Below are 21,881 nucleotides of genomic sequence, written 5' to 3' on the forward strand. Positions count from 1 at the left end.
AAGCGAAAGTACTGTTATTTTGACATCCTAAACTTTTAAATGATGGCAACACTGAATTATGTACTTCATACAGAAGCCAGGAAGGCACAATTGAAAACGCCTATCCTTTTGACAAATTAGAAGCATTCATTCCAATATCTATTTCTTGTTTACTGGGGATAATGCTGAATGAATCACAGACTGGGGGATGGATGTCCCTTCCAACACTTTTAATTAGCAGCACTGCCTATTAGGGTGAACAGAGCATTGCTCTTCTGCCATAGATTACCCCAACCCCCCCTTAAATGGAATAGAAATCTTATTCTCCACAAGGTAATATTCATCTCTTCCCCAGCCAGACAAGCATAGAAAATTAAACAATGGTCCATTAAATGCCCAGATAATATATTTATCATTTCCAGTTTATGTGAGTTTGCAAGGCAAATATGAGTGGGAGCTATTTGTTATGGTACCTTGGGGAACAACAGGACTGGAGAAGGAGCAGGGAGGCTGCAGGATCTGAGACTTGTAAAAATTCATTTAAAATATGAGAAGCTATTGGAGACAGAGGAAATTAATTACTCTGAGGGACTCGAATGTCACTACTCATTTAAGTGACCTGGTGAGGAAGCTGAGAAACCTTTTTACTGAGGGTTTCTATAGTGGAGGAAGCTGGGAGCTGGGATTCCTCAGCTGTCAATTTTTGTATTTCCTTGGTGGCTTATTGACATGTTAAGCTGATTTACACCCCAGCCTCCTCTAATGAGTAGAGTTCAATGAGAAATGGGGTTGGGGTGGGGGGACACTTGCCTCCTCCCTCCGCCCCACCACCACCATAGGCGGGCCAGGTTATTCAGATGAACTTCACCATGTAAATAACTGCTGGACCTAGGGGAAACCTGTAATTTGCAGCAATAGAGAGAAGAGGCTGATAATTTGATGCTGGACTGAGTTTGATCTTTTATTATTGCCTTTCCATCCACAAAGCTATTCTCTGAGGTAGAGGGAATTTGGGAAGACAAATTAAGGTTTTCTACCTAAGGAGGACTAGGGAGCAGTAGCTTCTAAAAACAGTCATCTTTTCTAGATTGCCTGTCTAATAAATCTCTTTAATGCATTCTGCCTATAGACCGAGGTTGAGAATGTATAGATTTGTGATGACTTAAAAGTTTAAAATCAGTAAGCATTGAGAGCAATGTAAGCTTTCTCATACCTGTGCCTTACCTAGACTCAGAAATTCAATGTTTTAATTTGAACTCTGCCATTAGGCCCCTGTGAGGCTGTATCCAAGTCACCATAGTCCTTCCAGCCTCTGTTGGATGATTTATAAAGTAGGAACAACAATATCTATCTTCTGTGATTGTTAAGAAGATCAATGTGCCAAAAGAGCTTTGAAGGAAGGAAATAGCATCTGGGTGTGTGGTATCCTTATCACCTATTGGTATATTCTGTTTTAAAAGTATTCATTCTCAAACATTGAGGAAACTCAGTGGTCTGCATTCTTGCTTGGGTCAAGGTTAAGGGGCTCGGTAGTACCTCCTGGCTTGTTCAATTAGGAATGGTGAATCAGCAAGCCAAAGAAGGAAGAGCAAATGTTGACCTGAGGACTTCTCTAGGAAGACATTATTTACGTGGTCTGGGGAAAAAGAAAATAAGTAAGTGAAGCCTACCCTTGGAGAAGGTGGGAACCCTGGATGTTCGCCTCCGGGGGAGTCCCGAGGAGTTACCACCTCTCCAACTGGAAAACATCCTATGCTTTTGAAATGGAGACACATCATTTATTTGAAGGTGCATCATTGATAAAATCATGCATTGCTGAAGGTAGTGGAGGCGATGTTTGAAGGTTATTCATTTATTCCTAGAAAGAGATGATGAAGTAAACTAGGGCAGTGTCAGTGGAGATAAGAAAAGAGAGCTTTGAGAGTCCTTTGCAAGGAAGAACTTCCATGCTTCAGTAGCCCTGGTGGCAAGCATGTAGAATAGGGAGCAATACAGTGACTCCACACTTCTGAGTGTTCTCTAGGTGCTTGTACTGTCATTAATGGAAATGTCAAAAAGAGGAAGATGCAATCTCTCCCCACAAGGAGCTCAATGGGTAAACAATAATCATATAGACCAGACAGAAATAAGCCCAGGTGAGCAATGCTTGGAACTGTGCCGAGAAAGGGTGCTACTTGAGCTGGACCTCAATGATGAGCAGTCTATGCTGGGCGAGAAGAGTTCGAGGCAGACATTCCACAGAAGATCAGCTGCATACATCAGCGCTGAGCCACAGTTGGTTAGAGAGAAACACACTTGGCCTGTTACATTTCTTCAGCAACCAGAGTATTTTGGGGCTTGTTTTCTGTTTTTTTTTTTTTTTTTTTTTGAGATGGGGTCTCACTCTATCACCCACGCTGGAATGCCGTGGCATGATCTTGGCTCACTGCAGCCTCAACCTCCTGGATTCAAGCGATCCTCCCACCTCAGCCTCCCAGGTAGCTAGGACTACAGGCAGACACCACCATACCCAGCTAATTTTTTCATTTGTTTGTAGAGATAGGGTCTTGCTATGTAGCTCAGGGTAATCTTCAACTCTTGGGTTCAAGCGAATCTGTTATCTCAGTCTCTCAAAGTGCTGGAATTATAGGCATTAGCCACCATGCCCAGCCTACCCTTGGAGAAGGTGGGAACCCTGGATGTTCGCCTCCAAGAATCTGGTTTCTTGGTATGTTTTCAGCAACCAGAATTTTGTACAACAGCTTGTATTCAGTGATTTTCAAAGGCTTTCATGCTATTGTTGTGTCCTAGACATGGTAGTCTACCTGCCTGTCCTCATTAGCCACCCTTGTAGTAGCCCAGGGACCCGTCCTGAGAAGGTTCAGAATGCATTCTGAATAGTTGCTAAAGCAATTATCCTCATTCCTTAGTGTTCTTTTGTGGGTTTTTTGTTTTGTTTTGTTTTTTTGCCATTACCTTTTAGAATTACTTGAAAGTCTTCAATTGGCATAATTGAGCCATTGGTTATTCATTTATTGTATTGTTTTAATTAGTCCATCTTTATATTCATCTGCAGCCATCATAGGTGAGATAGTATGCCTTTCCCATTTGGGTAATAAGATGGTAATAAGACAGGAAAATGTTTTCCTGCTGTTTTTCCTTTTCTCCCCTTTCTTCAATTCTTCCCTTTAGTGCCTCCTATATGACTCTTTATTTTTATTTTTCCAGATTACTTGTACTTACCCTTCTACTTTTCTTCTTCATTCTTATAGAATCATACATTTTCCAATTTGAAAGAAAGCAGGAGAGTCTAGATATTCAGGACCCAACTGTAAAAACTTTGAGAGGGCTCTTAACCAGGTGGTAATTTCCACTTTCTTCTCTGTTATTTTTGGTGGCAGTGGTGATGTTGCTTTTCAAAGCTGAATGTCTTAGATTCAAATCTCTGCCCCAAGACATAACAGCTGTCTGACATTGAGCAAATCAATCTCTTTAAGCTTCAGTTTCACATCAGGAAAATGAAGGTAGCAATAATACTTTCCATAGAGGACTGTTGTAAGACTTAAACAAAATAATGCATGTGAAAGGGTCTGGAACATTACATAGTCTTGACTTATAATGTTAGCAGTTATTACTGCTCATAATAATAAACACATTATTGTAAATTTTTAAAATGCAAAGGACAGATATGTTGATCTTTTTGACAACAAGGAAGGAAGAAGCTGAAGAGACTCTTTCCTACTTTATAGCTGGGCTTATAAAATGAAAATTCCTAAGGACAGAGACACTGACAGTAGCCAAATCCCTGGGTGCATAGGGAACCCTCCCTGGCTGGAGAAGGAACTGACTGCTAAACAGTCAGAAGGCCTGCTAGGTTTCTAAGCTTCTCCTGGGCCTCCAGAGAGCATCTCAGTCAGCCCTCTGCCAGCTACAATATTCCTTCCTGAATAGCATGGTAGCTTTGTAATATACCAATGTAACTAGATTGAGTTACATTACCGAGAATCTGGTTTCTTGGTATGTTTTCAGTTAGGTAGGCCACAGGGAGACTTGGGAGATATAGGAGGACAGAAGGGAGGTGGCAGTCATCCTATAACTCACATGCTGTTGCTCATCTGTGGATCCAGATGAACCTTGGTAGCATGAAGCAGCATGTAGGCCTGTAACTGCTTTCCCCCTCCCTGGATTCTCCTTCGGCTTCTCCATGACCATGTCCAGATGTGTTTGCTTAGCTCTTTGACAAAAGACTCTGGCTTCTACAGGTCACCCATATCATCAAGCTGTGAAGCAGTAAAAACCAAGGTTCTCATTCATTCTCATGGGATTTCAGCTCATGCTTCCGGATTCTGAACTGCTCTCAATTTCCCCCTTTAAATCTATTTTCCCTTCCTAATGGCCTGCCCAGTGGGCTTCAAGCTCCAGCATCAGATGTGAGACAACAGACTTACAGACTGCCTAACCAGTCCCCACAATTGCATAAGACCAAATCTCTCTAGTAAATAAATAGTGCACATATAGTTATAAAATATATATATTATATAACGTATTCATTTATTCATTAGTGGAACAGAACCAACCACTAATAGATTATATATGTGTGTATGTACATATGTGGGCATGTGTGTATATATATGTGTGTGTGTATATATATGCGTAGACACACATATGTGCATGCACATATACATCATCTACAAGTGCTTGTTTCTGCTTCTCTGGTTGAACCCTGATTGATTCAGACAGGCATGAGCTTTTTATAATAGAGAATTCCCTACTTCATAAGGGAGCCCATTTATTTTCTAGCTTCTCTCTATGACTCCCTTTTCTGTAATACAGCAAAAAAGAAATTAACCTTGTAATCCAAAAATATTTTTCAGCCCTGATATATCCTACTTTCTTTTCTGGACTTGTGCCACTCTCAGCCCTAAAGCCTCTTACCACCTCTCACTGCCACAGACCTCACCCATTCCAGTTCATTCTCTCTAGTTTCTCACCTTTTTTGAACTTCCGAATCAGGCTCCTCATAAAATTAACCCTGTAAGTAGTACTATGCTAGAGAGGCTCTTCTGAGCATTTCATTTTGCCATACTTGTTTCCTCTTCATCCTCCCTGTGCCTTTTGAAGATAATGCCTTGATTCTGAATGTTGATAAGGCACAAGGTGATATAGAGGGAAAAGAGGAAATCACAGAATTTAGAATCAGAAGACCCTTGTTTGTGTCTGGTCACCACAGAGTGCATCTGTTTATTTAGCTTCTAAGGGCCTCAGTTTTCTCAGTTGTGAAATGGTCACTCTAATCGTTGACCAGCCTATTTTCAGACATTCTCTGAGTCCACTGAAACCTGAGCAGCCCTAGATGTTTGAGGTCCTTGAAACTTGAATCCGTCTACCCAATCTCGGATTAGCCCAAGCCTAGGTTAGGGAAGTTCAAATTGTGACCAGTGTTCAGCTTAAGAATTCGTAATGGAACGACAAATCAGGACACATTTTTTAATAAAAATAAATATCTTGAAGTAGTAATAACCTAAATTTGTATACCATTCAGGATCTACCATAGTAAATTTTTGCCTAAATTGTTTCCTGAAGAAGCTGAAGAAATAGAATATATAGTGGTTCCTTTTAAATAAGAGTATATGTAAAATGTCCTTGTATATCAAAAATATCACAAAGCGAAAACACTGAAATATGAAAGAATAACTAAACATTCTCTTCCTTAAACTAGTTAATAACTAACATAAAAGCAAATGCAAAAACAGACATGACAGAACAATCTATTATAAATCTAACTACAAATGAGGAACTAAAAGCTCTAAGTAAGAGACTTTTAAAAAGGAACACAGCCAAGTGATTAAATTAAGTATATACAAATGAAACTGTTATGAATGAATCATGTAACTATACATTCAAAGACCAGAGCCCCTGACCTCTCAAGCAGAGGGTATTCATGCAAAGAGAAGAGGTAACTCTAGGAACATCTTATTCTTAAAGTGCAACATAGGCAGCCAATTGTGAGTGCACAAACCTGGCTAGAAAAATCTCTGTAATTGGCAGGTATATTGCCCCCAGACAGAGATGTGGAGGATAAAAGGTGACAGCTGAAATCCACATTGATGACCAAGCCTCATTCTGCTCCCCTGCACACATTTATATGTGAACAATAGCCAAAGTTGAATAGCTGGCTTTTCCCCCACTCTCCTCCCCCAGCACACATCCTGCCTATCTTACAAGCATCAAACAAATGCTGTAGTCCAGCATCTGGCACATGGTAGGTGCTCAAGTAACATTTGTGTGAGGGACACAGGTATTAATGAATTGCCGAGGAACTCATGGAGAAAGTCTAGAGATATCAGCAGACATTATGACAGCATCTAGGACAAAATGAAATGGAACAAAAAACGCCCAGGAGAATCATTCTCTACTAAAGATTTTGAATAGGTGTTATGAACACGCTGATGTTCATAACACCTCACCTGCCAAAGGTATCCTATTCAAAATGAAGGAAGCAACAGAACAGGATTAAACTGGCACAGCTGGAGAAGGTCTGCCTGTGTGTGAGGAGCCGAATGTTATCTCCAGGCAACGGATGGAGTTGTAACATGAGGATTTTTATTTTTAGTGTTGGGGAGAAAATGAATTTGATCCAAGAGACACCTAGGGTTGATAAGAGAAGATGGGGCTTGAGGGAGGGAGGGGATATATAATAAGCTCAGATCAAGAAGGCTGAGCAAAGAGGTAGAGTAGAGGGGAGATGTATGGAAGTGGATCTTGTTATTGCAGAGTGGTGCCAGAATGTGTAATGAGGTGCTCCAGGGCACCTGGTCAACACAGGCTCCCTACTGCTTGGGACAAGCAACTTCAGAGTAGGCACCTAACAGCCAGGGAATGAGCTTCCAGTAGATAAACAATATCAGCAATCCTCCTGTATGGAATGTCTATATCCTTTGGGGAACAGGAGATTCTTTATTAAATCACTTAACATGGTACATTATATTTGTCTGTTTGCATTTTCTCTCACTTTTACATTTTCCTATAGTACTGAGACATGTTTTTTCATTGTTTCTTGTTTGTTTTGCATCTTTATGTCTAGCACCTAGCTCTGATAACTTAAAAAAAAATCACCGAGCACTTCCAGATGCTAATCATAATAAATCAGACCCTGGACATGTGAGAAAGTTATTGTTATCTGCATTTGTAAGTAAAGAAGCAGAAGATCAGAGATGTGAAGCGGTTTGCTTATAGTCACACAGCTGGTGAATTGCTGAACTAGGACTCTAACCCAGACCTATGTGGATGAAATTTGCCATCTGCTCACAGTTTCCCTAAGTCTAGGAGCCTATAATTGAGCGGGTGATCTCTAAGTTCTTAAGCACTTCTTGGAAGGAAGGAGGCAGAGAAGGATAAAGGATGAGAGGATAGATCATGAAAGGGCAAAGGAAAAGATTTGAATACCAACAACCAGACTTGGAGAGTATCTGTTCTGGACAGATCATAGACAAATAAGTATCATTCAGAGATTACGCTGGGGGTACTGAATTATGAAAAAAAGGAACCAGCCCTTTGGGAGGCCGAGGCAGGCGGATCACAAGGTCAGGAGATGGAGACCATCCTGGCTAACACAGTGAAACCCCATGTCTACTAAAAGTACAAAAATATTAGCCAGCTGTGGTGGTGGGTGCCTGTAGTCCCAGCTACTTGGGAGGCTGAGGCAGGAGAATGGCGTAAACCCCAGCAGCGGAGCCACTGCACCCCAGCCTGGGTGACAGAGCGAGACTCTATCTCAAAAAAAAAAAAAAAAAAAAAAAAAAAAGGAAACTGGGAAAGAGTTTCAGCAGGGAACATTGGATTTTATCCATAGAGAAACCAGGAATTTAGACTAAGTCAGGTATATAAGAATGTAAGATCAAAGTCGGAAAGGGAGTGAGGTGGAGATTTGTGTGAAGCAGAAAGCTCTGCTGGTTGGCTCCCCTGCAATGAGCTAACCCTAACTCACCCATCCCACCTCCACTCCCAGGCCTCAATTTGCTCATTTTGTCCTTACAGCAACCTTAGAGGAAATAATTATTATGTTTTAAGGATGAGGAAATTAAGACACTAACTCACTAATGACAGGAGTGAGTTTGAACGCAGTCACCAAGATTAAGTTACTCAGACACCAAACATTGTGGGAGTGTCCAATTTGCTGCAAGATGATTCTTCCAAAGGAGATTTCTATAGGAATTTCATCTAACAGCAGCCTTCATTTAAGCCAACATGTCTCTTTCTATAAGTGCATTCAGGAAAAATAAAAAGAGTCTCCTGAGCTTGCATGCCCCTAGATTCTTTACCTCTCTGCGGCTCTAATGTTACTCTAATGCTGGTGTCTTTATTTATCAGTGTCTCAGCTGGGGACACTAGCTCTGGGTGTCCCACTGAAGGTAATGTTCCCAGATGGCTCACAAATTAGGTTCAATAAAATGTAGCCATTCTTCTCTTTTAGTGAGTCCTTAGTGCTGAACCCATTTAACTTATCTAATACCCTATTTGAGTTGTTATATCCTAAGCATGGATTGATTAGAACAAGGGAATAGGCTCTCAGGGGAATGCAATAAGCTTTTTGAAGTGGATAGAGGGCCTGCTTTGAAGCTGAAAATCTAACTTAAGGCTCCTTTTGCCACTTGTTAGCTGTGTGGGCTTGGTTTCTTGGGACATCTCCCTCATTCATTTAGCTTCAATTCCCTTACTTGTATAAAAGGAAATTAGAAGAAGTTGTGAAGAGTAAGAGGTGATATATATGTGAAAATACTTGGCAAAATATAATTGGTTATAGAAACATAAGTTAATACAACACATTTAGATATAAAATATTAATAGGAGTGTACCACCTCACTGGAAACATACCCCTCAGCTAGACATTTTAACAAAAAAAGGAATCAGGAAATTTTAGAAATCTAAGGAACCTCAGAGATGATCTATTTCAGCTTCCCTTTGGACAGATGAGGAATTTGAGGCCCCAAATGGTGAGTAATTCACATTAAGTCACATAGCAAATGATACACAGAGCAAACCTGTAATACACAGGACCTGTGTCTCTTGTCATCATCTTCTGCCCACAGCCTCTACTTCCTCCAGCGCCATACTTCTGCAGACTGTGGCCTTTGATGGAACCATTAAAACCAAGAACTTTCAACTTCACATGCTGGAGAGAAAGTCCATGCCTCTAAAGCCTGACTATTCCAAGTATTTTGGGAACCTTTCTTTTATCTGCAATTAGGAGGATGAATATTACAAGTTTTAGAAAGATGGTCTATCTAATGTGATTTCTGTGGGACTTTGTATGGTTTGTCTTTTCAGCACTGAAGGGAGTTTCTAGAGTACTTGTTGATTCTGTCTCTTAAACAGACTCAAACATGTTCTTCCCTCTCCAGTACATTAGAATGTAAGCACTCTGAGGGCAGGGACCTTGTCTGTAATCCCTTTCAGAAGAAGACATCCCCAGTGCTGAGCACAATACACAACGCATACTCAGTAAGTATTCATTGAATGAAAGAGGGCATACCTGCTGCCTTTGCCTTAGTTCATGGTCACATTGTTTTCTCAAGAGCTTCTTAAAGTGCTCCAACTGTAGTCTCACTCCTTCCAAACCCTCCTTCACACTGCCCTCTGAGTAACCTTCTCAATTACAAATATGAAAAGGCGACTCCTCTGCTTAAAACTTTTCAGTGGCTCCCCTTTGCCTACTGGAACTGGAAAAGTTCCTTATTGGAGACTTTATGGTTCTTTATTAAAGTTCTTTATAAAGTTCCTGGCTTTATCTGTAGAATCCTCTCTTTCCATCCCCACCTTTCAACACACACACACACACACACACGCACACACACACACACCACTTACACCCTTGTATTTGTTTCTGGCCACACTGGATTACCTATGACTGTTATAAGAAAAGATCCAACTCTTTCCATACCATTTCTTCTACCTGGAATGCCCTTTCCTGCCTTTGCCATTTGGTGAGCTACGTATTCCTCAAGCCTCTTCCTTCACTGCTTTGGTGTCTTCTGAAGTCCAGTTCATTTGGCGGACTCCTCAGAACATGAACTGTGTCTTTGATACCTGTGGATTAGGAAATAGGTGATTACCCTGAGCATTAGACCTTTCCCTCCAGCAATACAGATTATTGAGATGAGGTTAAAACTAAGCTGAGTTATGATGATGAGAGCATTTGTGCTAGATCTAAGCACTGGGAGAAGGGTGGTTTGCATGGTAGGGTCTGGGGAAGAGCAGAGACTTGCACACCACTGCAGAGGACATCATTCTCAACAGATCTCAGCCATATCCTCTGGCACTCCTCACCCAGAACTGCTGAAAACATGTACTTTATAAAATGAAAAAATATATAAACACTGATTTTTATCTCCTCATTTAACTCTAATAAAGTTATCACACATGATTTATTGTTTTATTAATGAAAAGTAACAAAATGCCATGTTTTGTAAGTACCTTTTGATTATTTATGTATTCATGAATTTTAATGTTCAAACTAATCTAAACATATTCTATGGAGTTTAGAAATTAGTGAAAAAATATAATAAAATAACCATCATCACTCACTTGGGTATATTTATTTTTTCTAGTCTTTATACATTTTTATATTTCATTTTATATGACTAGTATCAGATTATACATATAAATATAAAGCCTAGTTTGTTTTACCCATGCCAAAAGTGTTTCTCTATGCTGCCAAATACTCTCAGTAACAATCATTGTAAACAACTGAATAATATTCCATTGAGTAAATGCTCCATTATTAAGTAGATCCACTGTAATTCATTTAGTCATTTCCCTATTGTTGAAGACTGGTCTCCTTGCAAGTTTTTATCTTTATCAGTTATATATGAGGACACCTTCATAACACAAAGGTATTCCACTATTTGTTGTTATTGCCTTAAGATGTCTGTGATGCCTACTACTAATTTGTAAGTGCTCCCCTTACTAAAAACATTTAATGCCCTCTTACACTCTACCTCCTTTCCAAGATTGAAGTTGATCCATGCTCCCTAATACGGAATCTGAAGATCTTCATACCCTGGCGCTTGTCTAAGTCCCAGCATCCTGTCTTTATCAACGCTGCCTCCCGTGTTACCCCCACCCGCCAACCTGCCTTGGTTTTGATACACATACCAAGCTGTGCTTTCAGCCCTGTGCTGGTGCTCAGACTGCATGATGACCTCAGCTACCCCTACACACACCTGCATATACCCACCACTCTGCTCAAATCCAGATCAGGTGGTGCCTACTCTGGGAATTCTTTGCTGGCTCCTACAGAATGGATTAGTTACCTTTCCCCTGGGATTCCATGATTCCCTGTGCATATCTTTATCATTATGCTGACAATACTCCATTGAAAATATATGACTCACTGAAGCTGGGAATGCATTTTTTTCATTATTTCCCCAGTTGCTTGAATAATACCAAACACATTGTTAAGTGTGACATAGGTGATACACCTATCAGTAGATTTGGCAACTGAGATATTCCTGTAACATGTTATGGGAAGAGCAAAATACATAAAGTATTAGTAGATAGTTAAGTATCTCATCTTATCCCATTTTTAAATGGTATGAAATATTAGTAAAGCACAAAGAAGAAAAATATTGTGAGATTGCTGTAAAAAAAAAAAAAACAAAACCCCTGCATACTGAGGAATATGCAAAGTCCCCAGTTAATTTATGCACAGCTTTACAAATAGGTAACTTTTTTAAATTTATTGATCCTGTCTCATTATCTACCACCCATATGTTAATGATATCCGTATTTATCCATATTTATATTATCCATCCACATTTCTCTCCAATCGTAGCACTCCCCTGAACTTAGAACGCCATCTGTATCCTCAAACATCTCCATTGGATGTCTGCTGGCAGCTCAAACTTCAAGAAAATTCAGAGCTAAACTCTTGATTATCTGCCCCAGCTATTCCTTCCACAACCTTTTCCATCTTAGTAAATGGCAACTCCAGTCTTCCAGGTGCTCAGTCAGAAATCTTGGAGCCGCCTTTGACCCACCCCGTCTTTTGTACACCCCATATGTCACCCATGAGCACATTTTGTTGGCTCTACCCACAAACTGCATTCAGGGTTGAAACAGTCCTCACTGCCTTCTCTACTGCTAGTACCCTGGTCAAAGCCACTATCACTGTTCATCTGGATTATTGCAAGGACCTCCTGAATGATTGCTTAGCTTTCAACTTTGTGCCCATATTTTACACACAAAAGAAGAGTATCCTTTCAAATGTCCTCCTGTCCTTGTTTGAAGCCCTCTAATGACAGCCCATCTTGAAGTCCTAGCACGGTGTACCAGTCTGCTTGGGCTGCCATAACAAAATACCACAGACCGGGAGGCTTAAACAACAGACATTTATTTTGTCACAATTCTGGAAACAGGAGGTTCAAGATCAAAGGGTCAGCAAATTTGGCTTCTGGTGAGGCCTCTCTTCCTGACTTGTAGGGAGCAGCCCACTCACTGCAGCCTCATGTGGGTTTTCCTCTGTGCACACTCGGGGAGAGAATGGGAGAGAGTACTCCAGTGTCTTCATTTTCTTATAAGGACACCAGTTTTATTAGATTAGAGCAGCGATCCCCAACCATTTTGGCACCAGGGACTGGTTTCATGGAAAACAAATTTTCCACAGATCAGGGTCAGGGGGATGGTCTCAGGATGATGCAAGTGCATTACAATTATTGTGCAATTTATTTATATTATTATTACATTGTAATATATAATGAAATAATTGTACAACTCACCAAAATGTAGAATCAGTGGGAGCCCTAAGCTTGTTTTCCTGCAACTGAGAGTGTGATGGAGAGACAGTGACAGTTCATTAGGCAGTAGAGACTCATAAAGAGCACAAAGCCTAGATCCCTCGCATGCCCTGTTCACACTCCCATGAGAGGGTTCATACTTCCATGAGAACCTAATGCCATAGCTGATCTGACAGGAGGCAGAGCTCAGACTGTAGTGCGAGTGATGGGGAATGGCTGTAAATACAGATGAAGCTTCGCTTGCTTGCCTGCCACTCACCTCTTACTGTGCGGCCTGGTTCCTAACATGCCATGAACTGGTACCAGTCCATGGCCTGGGGGTTGGGAACTGCTGGATTAGAGTGCTGCCCTTATTACCTCGTTTAACCTTAATTATCTCCCTAATGACTCTATCTCCAAGTAACATCACGTTTGCGTTGGGGCTTCAACTTGTGAATTTGGGGAGACACAATTCAGTTCCCATGTGATTCATGGCACAGTGTCCTCACCTCCTTCAGCTGCTATAGCCAGCCTGGTCCCCTGTACCTCCATGAATACTCCCAACATGCTCCCATCTCAGGGATGCTGAACTGGCTGTCCCTCCATCTAGACTGTCCTCCGGGCATCTGCATGGCTTACCCCTTATAACCTTCAGATCTCTGCTCGAATGCCATTTATGTGCTATTTCTTCTTTGACCACCTTATATAAAATAGTATACCCTCCCCACCCCATTGCCATATCTCCATACTCTGTACCTTGTTTAACTTTTCTCTAAAACATTTTCACCACCGTTCTATATTTATTTGTTTATTCTTCTTTTCCTCCTCCATTCCAGTGGGGGAAGTATAAACTCCTGAATACAAGAATTTCATTATACCTTTTTGTTTACAAGGATATTGCTGGCACCTAAAACAGTCCTGGCACACAAAAGATGCGCAGTAAACATCTGTTGAATGAATGAAGTTTCTTTCTTTCTTTTCATTCTTTCAGCTTTCTTATTGCAGCCTCAAACCAAATCTGGAAGAAGGTAAGGTAGATATTTGTTTTATTTTTACACATTAGGAGAGCTAGTACTTTTGAGGGTTAGGTTTCATATCTGTAGTGATCATTTCATTTGTTGGGTGCTTAATATTGCCAAGGGATATGCATACTATTATATTTGCTTTCATTTAATCCTTAGAGTAATCCTAAAAGATTATATATTATTATCCCTATTTTAACACAATTACTTACACCTTAGAAAGGTTCAATAACTTGCCCAAGGGAGCCACTATTAAGTAACAGCCCAGATCAGAACCCTCATCTGACTTTAAAGAGCTTGTTTTTATCTGCTGTTATAGCTCACATTCTTTCAGCACAATGCTGTGTGCCAGGTACTATGCTAAATCTTACATTATTGTCTTCATTTTGAAGATGAGATCACTGAGGCTATGAGATGTTAACTCTTCAGGGTCACACCAACCTGACCTTAAAGTCTGTCAAATGCTAGCTGTCTTCTTTAAAGAGGCAGGTCTTGAACCTAGGATTTCTTGCTTTCAGTTTCCCTGCCTTTGTGCGCTAACTGCCTAAATTAACCCCCCGGTCCAGGATGCGCAAGCCATGGCACACTGTAAGTTTACATTTGCAATTCTGGTCTCAATAGACTCTTGTGAGACAGAAAATGTGGACTGACAAAGCAAATTAGTATGACCATTAAAAATATTGACAAATGTTATATGATCTAATCATATTTAAAAGATTGTTCAGTCATTCCCAGGTTAGGTCCGCTTCTTTGTTCCTATTCTCTTTCTTCTTAGATACCTGGCAAAATGTAAGTGTGTTTCACTCCGGGTCTTTGCCTTCCTCTAATGGCATAGCTTAGGTTCAGTAGTGAAGAAGAATAATTGAATCTATTTTTTAGACTTTCATCGGTGGGCTCTCTTCTGGGCACATATTATTAGAATTGTGGGAATCAGACATTTCTTTAAAGTAGGATTGTTGAGCTGAGCCAAGGAGATTATTAAAAGACATTACAATGCCAGCCTTAGAAAACATATGGGATACCTAGATTCCCCGCTCTATCCCTCCCTTCCCAGCACAAAGCTTATTCAAACATCTTTCCAGGAACAGCATTCTTCCTTCAGCCGGTCCTCAGCAGCCGGCCCTTGTGGTCCACTTGCCCACCACACATTGGGCCAATGATTCTGAATGTGTGGTCCCAGGTTCAGCAGCATCAGCATCACCAGGGAAGTTGCTAGAAATAAAGAAAGTCAGGCTTCATCCCAAACCCACTAAACCAGAAACCCTGGGAGTGAGGCCAGCCTTCTGTTTTCACAAGCCCTCCAGGTTATTCAGATGCATGCTGAAGTTTGAGAATTCATGAATGAGAAGTGTCATCTCGGCCCTCTCCTCTCCTCACAGCCCCAGGCCTGCAGTGTTAGACAACAGGACACAGCTGCTTCTGATCTTACTCTTCCATCAAGGCACAGCTAAAGTGACAGACAGTTCTACTCCGGAGCTCAGATCCTGACATACTTGATACAGGGCTTTGAACCCAATTTAGAGAACAATATTCTGAACTGTAAAACATATAGATAAGCTATGTTTACTGAATACTTATTGTCTGCTTTAGAAAAATCATATTACTAACCTTTCCCATGTTGATCATATCTTTGGTCTTACCTAATACAGCATAATAAGAACTACTGTTTAATCTAGTACATTCTGTTTGCTTTAAATTTTTTTTTAAAAAGTATCCGTATGATGCATTTAAAACACATAGTACTACGACTCCTGTCAGAGAATAACAATTCCTTACTTCCCACATACCCACCACTCTGAAACTTTTATTATTTTAACATTTTCTTCTGTTATTTTACTCCATTCTAAATAACACACTTACATTGCTATTTTTTGATTTGTCAATTTTAGGTGTTATCTCTTGACTTCCTCTTACCATGGGTGAGAATTCCATTCTCCTGAGTTTTCCTTCTCCTCACAACTGTCACACAATTCTCCTCCCCACTGTTTCAACTCCACCCCAACCTTCCTCTGTCTGTGTCTTCCTGGTGCTGAATTTCTGCAGTGAAATTGAGAATTTATTGATGGCATCCAACCCCATCTCCATCCTATCTTAGAGTTTTAGCTTCCTCCACCATGCTAGTCACCTACCACTTTCCCCTCTGCTTCTAGTCTCATAGAGTACTGACACTGACACCTTTCATCTGCTGTGGCTGATCCTAATTCCATGTCAAACTGGAAGTCCACTCACGAAAAACACACAGCAAATTTCACACAAACACTATTAAAGATTTATTTTTCTAATAACACTTTAATTTAGAAATACCTGGTAATAATGTATACTAGAGTAGTACTCCACTAATAATTTACACTAGAGTAGAATTTGTACCAAGTTCCACGCCTATGTAGCACTACATTATACTAACCCTCTTACACATGTGGGATTATTATACGAGTCCTTTGGAGACTCTCTAATATTTAACGCTTACAGCAGTTCTGCAATTTAGGTATACCAGGTCTGTGGCCTCCCTAAATCCCATATCCCTCAGAAAATATTCTACTCCCTGTAGACTGTTCCCTCAGAAGCCTACGATGGAATATTTGTTATGCCTGATATCACCTCTTCCCACTTCCCTGATCAATAACTCTGACACGTCTCCTGATGCTAATACCTGATTACCATCTATCAGAGGACCCTGTGTCCTGGTATGGAGCAGGGAAAGTATCAGCCTTGAGTGAGAAAAAAAGCCAGTCTTCTTCGCCTCTGCGATTTGAGCTACTGACCCCTCCTTTGGGTCCTGGTACATTTTGCTGCCAGATGTCAGGTTAATCTCAGTCTGCTAACTCCATTTTAGTGATTGCCAAGTCTGTGGCAAGATAATAATTCTGTTATTTCCATTTTTGTTTTACATACTATCAGTATTTTATTTTGAAAGCACACAAAATTTATAAAGTAAAAAGTTCAAAGAAACAAAGCTATTTAATGTACTTCAAATACAAAAACTTGTAAAGATGATATAAACATCAGGGAAATGTTGCAAAAGGTAAACATAACTGTAATATAAATTATTTGTAGATGTAAATCACTAAGTTAAATATTCAAACCATAAACTAAATAGCATATAAACTAGAAAATGCAGTTAATTATGGAAATTGAAAATAAAATGTGACTTGCTCTTTTAAAATGTGCTAATTAAAAAATGAAATTATTCAAGTGACATCAATGATTTGCAAATATATTTTTATGCAAGCTTCACTTGCTGCTGAAAAAGCTTTTCTGGTGATTTTGTGAATAGTCAGAAGAATGGTGAAGAGACACTTAAGAACTAACCCTAAATATTTTCCTCTGAATTTCAACTTTAAATAATTTTATTTCTTATTTGATGATTTTGAGTTTTTGTTTGAACAACCCTTCCTTCCGTGCCCATCCCAATAAAGACTATACATAGGTTTTGTATTGACAAGGAGCTATGTTTCCTGCCCGCCCCCACCAAATAAAATATATTTGATAGGTCTACATCTTCTGTATTTTTATCATGTGTAGTTGGTGGCTCTGATGCATAAGTCCCTGTATCCATTTCCATACTGTCACATTCATATTCTGTTTTCTCAGAAATTTTTTGAACTGCAGTAATAATTATTCTTCCAATAGGAGCTTTGCAGGACCATAATATGGTTGCTAATTACAATTCATGAAGATCTGGACATGTCTAGACTTGTAGGCTTTGTATCCGTTTGTTTTTTCACATAATTTGAATAATTAAGTTGTCGATCTTGCTTTACAGATATTAATACCTAGAATTTTGGTTATTTAAAAATAACAAAAATAGCACACCAACAAATCCATGGATATTTCAGTGGTAAAATAGCAGACTATATTTTAATTCCACAATTTGGTCATCTCTCCTCCTTCCTCCTCACTTAGGGTGCCCAGGATGCTTTGAGGCCAGGACTCCCTTTTATTAAATGGTGCTCAGTGAAGTGAAGTCATTAGCTTGGGGTCATGTGGCTAGCAAGTATCAGCATTAAGATTTGAACTCCTCACGCCTGTAATCCCAGCACGTTGGGAGGCTGAGGCAAGCGGATCACGAGATCAGGAGATCGAGACCATCCTGGCTAACACGGTGAACCCCGTCTCTACTAAAAATACAAAAAATTAGCTGGGCGTGGTGGCGGGCGCCTGTAGTCCCAGCTACTCAGGAGGCTGAGGCAGGAGAATGGCGTGAACCCGGGAGGTGGAGCTGGCAGGGAGCCGAGATCGCACCATTGCACTCCAGCCTGGAGGACACAGTGAGGCGCTGTCTCAAAAAAATAAATAAATAAAGATTTGAACTCAGTTCTTTGGATTCTAAAAACAGAGTGACTTTTGTTATCTCTTAGTAGATAACCCTATCCTTTTATATAAATAGACCCCATGTTGTCTACCCTTAGGGTGAAACAAATAACTGACATTTTTTCTCGCAGAAATAATCACTCCGCATAGCTTTAAATTTTCCCGAGGGAGGATTATCGAACACTAGAATGGACTCTTGCAGCAAGTTATAACATTTCTTTTTTCATCATTCTTAAAAATAATCGACATGAGGAGTTTTAAAATTTGCACGGGTTCCAAATGACCTCTCAAGATCTCCTCCCTACTGCGATTCTGCAGGTCTGTGAAAACTTAAGACAATTAAAATCCGAAGTCAGTCCCCCTAATATTTGGTCCTTTGGCTGTTTGTTGCCCTCCAAATGAAATATCTGGATGACAGGACTGAGTGATTTCTCCCTTATTTTTCAGTCTCATGTAGCCTCAGACTTTGTTTGCTGCTATGCCATTATCAAAGCAGCCAGGTGGAAGGGATATCTCGAGAAATTGGAAATAATCTTGGTTGTCTTTCCTCTATTTGCTCCTTTCATCTTTTTCATGTTTAATAAGCACAAAGTAAACACAGAACTGATTTTTTTATTCTGAAATGTTATGAACATTAAGCTCTGAGTATTATCATGGGAATGCATTTCATTTGAACTCAGAGGAGCCTTAATGTAATTTTTTAAAGGCGGAAAAAAAAACCCTCAACCTTTGTAATGCTATGACAATATCTCTTTGCTCCGTGGGTCTAGAAGGCCTCCTTCTGGCAGGTTCCAAATCAGCTCAGTTTTTGTTTTTGTTTTTTCAGGTTCTTGAGCTATCTGGAGATCTAAGTTCTAACTATCCAGGCAGCATCGTGAAAGATTTGAGCCTGTAGTAGGCTCTTGACATGAGTTTCTCCATTTAACTGAAATACACTCCTACCAATTAGTTCATATTATCCCATTTTAGTGATAAGTCAATTACAATTCAAAGTGGTTGAATGATGTGTTATGGTAGCCCTAGAAAACTAATATGTTTCAAAACTCTTCCTCCTTCTCCTTCATACTTAGGTTGTGTTAGCTCCTGGACAGTCCTCCAGTCCCACCTGTCAGATCTCTCTCTCTCCCCTCCTTACCTCAATAGGGCCCTAGAGCACTCAGGTGTGTTCCCCTAATTAATGGTAGGTGGGTGGGTTTTTCACACAAACACTGCAGCCAGTGGTCACATGAAATCTACATCAGTCTATAAATATTGATACTGTCAAGGCACAAATAGCTGCTGGCCATTTATAAGAAATGCATGTGTTTCTGACATATTTTTAGTAATCTTTTCTAAAGTAAGCTCAGAATTTCTGCAACATGTAACAGTAAATGTGTCACTTTCGTGTAGTGCAATACAGAGCAGAGAACTACTCATAAGAATTGTATGAGTTTCTGAAGATTTAATTACTTATATAATTGTATGCATTGTTACATATTTATGTTTTTAATCAAAGGTTTAAAATTTGTGAGAACTGTAAGAACTCTATGAAACTGGAAAAATACTAAGGAGACTAATGAAGAGAGATCAAATAGGTGGCTAATTAAATTAATGTGCATTCAGTGCTTGGAATGGCACTGGGCACATAGTAAGCTCAATATAAGTGTTAGATGTAATTATTGCTTTGAGACAAAACTGAAAATCTCCAAATACAAAGAATCTTGGGAAATATTGAAGAAAGAGTAAAAACTGGAAATAAGAAGAGTAAAACTTTATAAAACTAATTTGATGAAAGTGCCAGATGAAATAACCAATAAGCTGTAACACCTGGAAACAAAATAGGAAATGTGGGTTATAAATGTGAGCGCTGCAAATAAAGACATTTGGTAATCAGTGAAAGATTTTTTGAATGACTGGTATAAAGGTCATATATGACCAAATAGGGTTAGATATTTTATTAGTTTTTAATTGTCTGCCTTCACAACAGACAATGAGCTTCCTAAAGGAAGGGTTGGGATTTTATGTGACTTATTTAAGTATTTTCAGGGTCTAGTACCTGATACCAAGTGGCCACTCAGTGAATGTGTGATGAGTGAAGTAATGAATGAATGAATGAATGGCTGAATGGCTGACTTAAGGTTCATAAGTTGGACAGGAAAAGGTGGAAGGAATTTACTAAGATAGCCACAATATCTGCCACTTCTCTCTTCATATCTGAACTGCCCATTCCTTTGTGTCTTCAAACTGTGACTTCAGTCCGACCTCTAAAATTAATTGCTAACACTTGTGCAGCATATTACACTTTATAAACACTTTTTTACATGTCAATGCATTGACTTTGATCTTAAAACATCCCTGGAGTGCCAGGCAAAGCAATAACTGCTATGTGTTTTACAAATGAGGAGTCTGAAGCTCAGAGAGACTGTGACTTACTCAAGGTCACACCCATGAGGTGGAGTCAGGACTCAGTTCCAAATTATCTCAACCCAAATCAGGTGTTCTCTTCACTTCACCATCGGCTATGGCACACAAAGAAGGCCAATAATATCTCCACTCTTAGGGGAGTTATAACAGCCTTCCCAAGGAGGTAATAATTGAACTGGGCCTGAAACCATAAGCACTTGGCATCTTCTTCTGCCAAAGTAGCCAGGAAGTAGTGCGAGGAAAGTTAACTCCAAGGATCTTGGAATGAGTAGGCACTGAGACTTGAACAGACAGCAGAACTAAAGGGCCTGTTGCCCGTCCCACCCTCAGTAATTGTCATGATGCAGCATATTCTGCTGGGCTTAGGGCCAGTGCAATGCATTTACACAGTAAATGCAAACAGCGGGGGCTATGGAGTCAGATTTTGGTTCAAATCCTACTTAGGCCCCTTAGTCATTATAAGACCTGGGAGAGATCTCCTTTTCAATTTTCTTTTTTTTTTTTCTTTTTTGAGACGGAGTCTTGCTCTGTCGCCAGGGCTGGAGTGCAGTGGCCGGATCTCAGCTCGCTGCAAGCTCCGCCTCCCGGGTTTACGCCATTCTCCTGCCTCAGCCTCCCGAGTAGCTGGGACTACAGGCGCCCACCACCTCGCCCGGCTAGTTTTTTGTATTTTTTAGTAGAGACGGGGTTTCACCGTGTTAGCCAGGATGGTCTCGATCTCCTGACCTCGTGATCCGCCCGTCTCGGCCTCCCAAAGTGCTGGGATTACAGGCTTGAGCCACCGAGCCCGGCCCCTCAATTTTCAATTAAAAATATTCATTCAACATTTATTGTATGCCATTTAGTGACTAGCTAGATTCTGATGACATAGTGGTTTAAAACAAAATTGCTTCTCCCATTACAAGTTGTCTGGTACTAAACAAGTATACCATTTCATATGCAATGAGTACACAAAAGTTGTAATGGATAATAAGCAAAGACCTCAGCACATGTCTGGTACAAAGTAATGGTTCCAGCAATGGTAGCTATCTACAAGGGCCTGAGAGACATGGTGTATTAGTGAGGGTTCACTAAGGAAACAGAATCAACGGGATCTATAGGAAGAGATTTATTATAAGGAATTGGGTCACACCATTATAGAGGCTGAGAAGTCCCACGATCTGCAACCTATAAAGAAAAGCCAGTGAGTATAAGTCAGCTCCAGTCTGAAGGCCTGAGAACCAGGGGAGTCAATCATGTAGATTCCCAGTCTGGGTCCAAAGGTGTGAGAAACAGGAGAAGATGGATGTCCCAGCTTAAGCAGTCAGGCAGAAAGGGGTGAATTTCTCCTTCTGCCTTTTGTTCTATTCAGACCCTCAACAGATCAGATGACTCTCCCTCACACTGGAGAGGACAATTTCTACTTTATTGAATT

The 21,881-nt window shown here is 40.2% G+C and overlaps 1 protein-coding gene across 1 annotated transcript in view; it reads left to right on the forward strand.

The window, feature by feature from the left end:
• The window catches only part of DAB1 (DAB adaptor protein 1), a 1,277,266-nt gene that overhangs the window by 611,332 nt on the left and 644,053 nt on the right, over nt 1–21,881 (forward strand). The window lies entirely within an intron of this gene.

This window comes from Rhinopithecus bieti, unplaced genomic scaffold (genome assembly GCF_001698545.2).
Source record: "Rhinopithecus bieti isolate Rb0 unplaced genomic scaffold, ASM169854v2 scaffold_6380, whole genome shotgun sequence".
Classification (NCBI taxonomy): Eukaryota; Metazoa; Chordata; class Mammalia; order Primates; family Cercopithecidae; genus Rhinopithecus; species Rhinopithecus bieti.